The 6,445-nt window shown below is 36.7% G+C and overlaps 1 non-coding gene across 1 annotated transcript; it reads left to right on the forward strand.

The window, feature by feature from the left end:
* Positions 1 to 1,724: 1,724 nt before the first annotated feature.
* On the forward strand, positions 1,725 to 1,833 carry LOC122894930. Its single transcript, XR_006381920.1, has one exon. It is a non-coding gene; the product is annotated as a U6 spliceosomal RNA (small nuclear RNA).
* The last annotated feature ends 4,612 nt before the right edge of the window (positions 1,834 to 6,445 follow it).

A 6,445-nucleotide genomic window follows, 5' to 3' on the forward strand; every position in this document is an offset into this window, starting at 1 on the left:
GATGGAGCCCTGCCTAGGGCTCTCTGCTCAGCAGGGAGCCTGCTTTCTCCTCTCTCTCTACCTGCCTCTCTGCCTACTTATGATCTCTGTCTGTCAAATAAATAAATAAATAAAATTTTAAAATGCTTGTATACATATTAAATATCTCTAGATGCATACCAAGAAACTTCATAGCAATTTACTTTAAAGAGGAGAACTGGGAGCTAAGATTAGAGGTAGGGAGGGAAATTCATTTTAGATCTTCTTTGCTCATTTTTAAATGTTGTAGCATTAATAATTATTACATTTAAAAATAAATTAAATGTGAATTCAAGAAAAACAAGAAATATTCATTTATGTCATTTGTGACCTCTGTGAAAATGGCTCATTGGAATGATTTGAATGGAGTAGGTTGAGAGGAAAACAGGGGTTGAGGAAACAGAGAAAGGACAGTAGACAATGGACATCTTTTCAGTACATTTACTTGTGCTTAAAGTTATAGGTGGGAGCAATAGTGTTACAGGTAAAAGATAACAAATAGACCATAAGATAAATATAGATCATGGGAAAGATTGATAATCCTCCAATATATTTTCATGGTAATGGGGGATGCTCCAGTATCTAGGATGTAAATTTTACCCAAAATAATGACTATGGTTTTGAAACATTAGATTTTTTTTTTTTCTGGTAGGAATTATATATAAGGACTTGATCTCTGCTAAGGCCCTTCCTCCTTGGTGGCAATAGGAACATTTTATCTGTATCTATTTCTCTAATGAAAGGGGGCAGAGAGGATAATTGAATAGATGGAACAAAGCCACACGATCATGGGAAAAGGCAGTCCTGGTGAGGCCGGCAGGCAGTGTGGTATAGAATCTCCACCCTGCTGGTCTTTCTGCTTTCAGATTCCACCAATATTCTTGGTATGTGCTGCTTGGGAGAGTTGAAGGGAGGAGCAAGTGACAGGACATTCTGTAGGTCTAGCCCCACAGAACAAATGGAATATGGTTATTGTGTGAAGAAAAAAAAAGAGAGAAAGATGAAGAAGAGTTATGAAATAGTTCTATTTCAAGATCTACAATTATGTAGACATTTATTTTGCCTTCCATCCCAAAATATATTCTACTTCTGTAGTTTATCTGTAACTTCGGGGAAAATTTATTTTGTTTATTGCATCTGCCTCTCATGTCCTGCTCATCCTGCGGTTCACACCCAACCCAAGCCATGGCCACCTACACCCAAATGTCTTCTCTCTTCCTATCCTTTTTTCATATACTATTCTATGGCTTTCTATTTCCATCATGTGAAAATTGTTCCACTTTCTCACCAATGGGCTCTCCACCTTCTTCTGCTCCAACTTCATTTTTTAGAACTCTCAGTTGAGGGGCGCCTGGGTGGCTCAGTGGGTTAAAACCTCTGCCTTCAGCTCAGGTCATATCCCAGGGTCCTGGGATCGAGCCCCACATCGGGCTCTCTGCTCGGCAGGGAGCCTGCTTCCTCCTCTCTCTCTCTCTCTCTCTTTCTCTCTCTCTCTGCCTGCCTTTCTGCCTACTTGTGATCTCTGCCTGCCAAATGAATAAATAAAGTCTTTAAAAAAAAAAAAGAACTCTCAGTTGACAATACAGACAAGTAGGTGGAGATATTGCATTTTGTTTTGGTAGATGAATGAGTAGAAATTCTAGAGTCTACAACAGGGCCTGTGAACTGAACACAGGGTCAGTCACTATTATTTAAAATAATGAATAGTGCTCACTTTGGTAACACATAAACTAAAAATAATACAGAGATTAGCACGGCCACTGCACAAGGATGACATGTACAGTAATAATACAATATCAAAAGAACTAGATTTTCATTTAATTGAAGGCAACTCTTTTAATAGAGCTGCCCAATGCAGAACAAGCCAGGCTTTTCTTTCAAAATACACAAGGTTTATCATTCGGGTCACCTACTTCCCAGTTTGTTATAGTGAGATTTCTGCATTAGATAGGCAGTTGTTTTGAAGGTGTCTAAAATCTTTCCAAATTTTAACAGTTTATGACCATTGGATTCATTCTCTACTTATCACTGAAGCTCATTCTTATGTCTGCATTGCTTCTTAAGAAGTCAACTTACCTATAGTAAAGTGCTTCACTTTTTAAGAAGATACTAGTTCAAAATCAAAATAATTTCATCTTTAAAAAAGTCAACCTGCTTAGGTATTCAACTAGCTTTTGCCAGAGGGGGTGTTTTGAAATGAGCTGAGACAGTGGCACGTGACTGCACAGGCGTCTAGCACAGCAAGGGCAACCAAGATGAGAGGGAACTGGCACAGCTGTTCAAAAGAAGGAGAGGTACTGGTTCCAGGCCTGCTCCAGAGAGCTCAAAGGTAACTCAGCCCTGGCAGAACAAAGAACCCCAGGAGGGAAGCTTTGCTCCAAAACAGAGGTTTTTTTCTTCAGGAGAAGACTGTTCCAGGAAAAGGAAACTGGCTGTTTCAAACTCAAAAAAAAAAAAAGGCTGATCTCATGGCTCTGAGCAAAATAGTGAGTAGAAAAGAAATATTAACTTGAATCCAGCTGAGAGAAGTGGATCAAAGTAAACCTACTGCATATCTAGGAAGAGAAATGACTGTTTCTTCTACTTAGTTTTGGCCTGTTTTTCCTTTGTTTTATATTTTGTATTTTTTTCTATTATTTATGGTTGATAAATATGCTTTGAAACTATAGGCCCTTCTTGTTTGTTTTCTCTGTATCATTCATATTTAACTCTAGGAACGTTTATAGAATGTGTCTTATAGAGCAGACACTATGTAAGGTGCTCTAGTTTAGAAATAATAGGACATGGTTCCTTCCCATGTGGGAGCTTTGTAGGATAGCCACACAATTCATGGTAATAGCAGGGAGTGGTTAAAAAATACAGGTTTTGGAATAATATGGGCTAGGATTTAAATTCTGATTATATTATTTCTTATCTATAAGGACAAAGAAAGGGGCACCTGGGTGGATCAGCGGGTTAAGTCTCTGCCTTCTACTCAAGTCATGATCTCAGGGTCCTGGGATGGAGCCCTGCATCAGGCTCTCTGCTCAGCAGGGCACCTGCTCCCTTCCTCAACCCCCATCTCTCTGCCCACTTATGATCTCTGTCTGTCAAATAAATAAAATCTTAAAAAAAAAAAAAAGGACAAAGAAAAGTGAACTGAGTTCTAATCTTCAATTCCCTTATCTGTAAAATGTGGATATATATGTAAAATCATGGGTTGTATGTAAATGTAAAATCTCATGGGTTGTTGTGAAAATTAAATGAAATTATGTATGTTATTGATTGAATTAGATCCCTACGCCCCGACAACCACAGTTGATATTTTGAAGCTCTAATTCCCAATGTAATTTCATTTGAAGATAAGGTCTTGAAGGATTAATCCATTTATTTGTGGGGAGAAAAGCAGAAGTATTTCTAGCAAAAAGCATGAGGAAACATACTTGGGAGATTTCATTCACTAAACTGAATGCTAGAAGACATGGTTGGAAGATCCAGATCTCAGTTGTGAATCAGGCTGAATTGATATCTCATTTCCCTCTTAGCTCCATTCTTTACTTTTTCCTGTCTTGCTTGCTACCTCATGAGTTGATTGTAAGGACTGTAAATAGAGGTTCTTATGCTCTCTGGCTTTTCGAGCCAGTGGAAAATGGCAAGAAAATATGAGAGGGGAGTGGAGAAAGAGATCAAGCTATGTATTCCTCTGGTTCCTTCTCTGGGATGTAGTCTCTAACTGACTGTGTCCATTGATTAATAATCACTACTACGTATAACCTGGCCTGTTCTAAGTCTCTTTATTTCTAGGTTTTTAGTAACCTCTTCTTTACTTTGTTACTTTGAGCCTAAGGGTGACAATGAAACTTCCTTGAGAATCCCAGGTTCTTGTGTTGTTCCTTTGTAATTTTCCATGTCCTGTCTATACTATTGTGATTCTTTCTTTTGAAAAAACACACAAACAAATGAAAACTTTCCTAGAGTTTTCCTGATTTGAGTATAATCTTGTTTCCTGTTAGAATTTTGCTGATGAGTATTGATTTCTGTATTAACACCTGACTCATTAATTAATTCATTTATTCTATTGTAAACATCTGTTGAGTGCTCATAAGGGTCTACTAAATACTATCTCTGGTCTCATGGAGATTCAGGTCTGGTGTGAGGGGCGCCTGGGTGGTTCAGTGGGTTAAGTCTCTGTCTTTGGCTCAGGTTGTGATCTCAGGGTCCTGTGATCCAGCTCCACATTGGGCTCTCTGCTCAGCAGGGAGCTTGCTTCCCCTCGCCCTCTGCCTGCCTCTCTGCCTACTTGTGATCTCTTTCTCTCAACGACAGATAAATAAATAAAATCTTTAAAAAAAAAAAGTCTCATGTGAGATATATACAAGTAAATAGCAATAACAAAATAGCATACTAGATTTTAAAATGAAGAGGCTTAAAATGCTTAGGAGTACATAGCAATGATGCCTGACCTGAACAGGATTTGAGTAACAGTATGCAATGTGAGATTGGCACAGTGGGAGATAAGAATACAGAAATTTAGTACATAAGAAATGGTACTACATTTGAGGAATGAAATGGATGACAGAGAGTAAAACATTGAAGATCTAGCTGTATATATTTTGTCTAAAGAATTGGTCACAGAAACACTATGGGGAGAGTTGTCCATAGACTTGGCCTGGCCTGATTTGGATATGATTTTTGTCTTAGGTAGATTTAGGGATAATCTGACTTCATTAGATGAAATTAATTTTGATCCTTTCTAAAAAAATTGAGGTAAAATTGACATACAACGTTATATTAGTTTCAGGTGTATGACATAATGATTTGAAATTTGTATATATTGTGACATGATCACAACAATAATTCTAGTTAACATCCATCACTATACATTGTTACAGATTGTTTTTTTTTTTATAAATTTTTAGGATTTATTCTCTTGGCAACTTTGAAATATGTAATACAGGAGCACTAGGTGGCTCAGTGGATTAAGACTCTGCCTTCGGCTCAGGTCATGGTCTCAGGGTCCTGGGATGGAGCCCCACAGAGGGTTCTCTGCTCAGCAGAGAGTCTGCTTCCTCCTCTTTGCCTGCCTCTCTGCCTACTTGTGATCTCTCTCTCTCTGTCAAATAAATAAAAAATCTAAAAAAAAAAATAAATATGTTATACAATACTCTTAACTGTAGTTGTCATGATGCACACTACATCGCCATGACTTATTTATTTTATTACTGGAATTTTGAAACTTTTGACTTCCTTTATCCATTTTGCCCACCATTCACACCACCCCCAGGCAACTGCCAATCTTTTTTTTTTTTTTAGATTCTAGATATAAGTGAGATCATATACTATGTATCTTTCTCTGACTTATTTCACTTAGCTATAATGCCTGAAGTTCCATCCATGTTGTTGTAAATGACAAGTTTTTATTCCTTTTCTATGGCTGAATAATATTCTGTTTTATTGATTTATGTATCTATTTCTGTGCCAGTAGATACATAAATCAATAAAACAGAATAGAGAGCCCAGAAGGAAACCCACGCTTATATGATCACTTAATCTATGACAAAGGAGACAATAAAATACAATGGGAAAAGAGACCATCTATTTAATAAATGGTGTTGGGAAAACTAACAGCCACATGCCAAAAAAAAAAAAAAAAAAAGAAAAAAAAGAAAGAAAGAAATAAAGAAGGAAAATAAACTGGACCACTATCTTACACCATACACAAAAATTCACTGAAAATTTAATCTAAATGGATTAAAGACTTGAACGTAGTCAGACCTGAAACTATAAAACTCTAGAAGAGAACATGGGTGATAATCTCCTTGACATTGGTCTTAGTAATGATTTTTGAAATTTGATGCTAAGGCAAAGGCAACAAAAGCAAAAAGAGACAAGTGGGACTACATCAAACTAAAAAGCTTCTGCACAGCAAAAGAAACTATCAGCAAAATGAACAAGCAACCTCATGAATGGGAAAAAAATTGCAAATCATATATCTGATATGGAATTAATATACAAAATATATAAGGAACTCATGCAACTCAATAATATAAAATAATTTATTTAAAAATTGGCCAGAGGACCTCAATAGACATTTTTCCAAAGAAGACATACACATAGCCAATAGGTGCATGGAAAGACATTGCTTTGATTACTACAAATTTGTAGTGTATCTTGAAATCTGAAATTGTGATACCTCCACTTTTATTTTTCTTTCTCAAGATTGCTTTGACTATTCAGGGTCTTTTAGGGTTGCATACAAATCTTAGGGTTATTCTAGCTCTATAAAAAATGCCATTGGATTTTTGATAGGGATTACACTGAGTCTGCTGTTTGCTTTGGATAGTAAGGACATTTTAACTATGAATTCTTCCAATCCATGATACCAAATATCTTTCCATTTTTTTTGTATCATCTTCAATGTCTTTCATCAGTGTCTTGTCTGTGTATG

This window comes from Neovison vison, chromosome 13, assembly GCF_020171115.1.
Source record: "Neovison vison isolate M4711 chromosome 13, ASM_NN_V1, whole genome shotgun sequence".
Taxonomy (NCBI): domain Eukaryota; kingdom Metazoa; phylum Chordata; class Mammalia; order Carnivora; family Mustelidae; genus Neogale; species Neogale vison.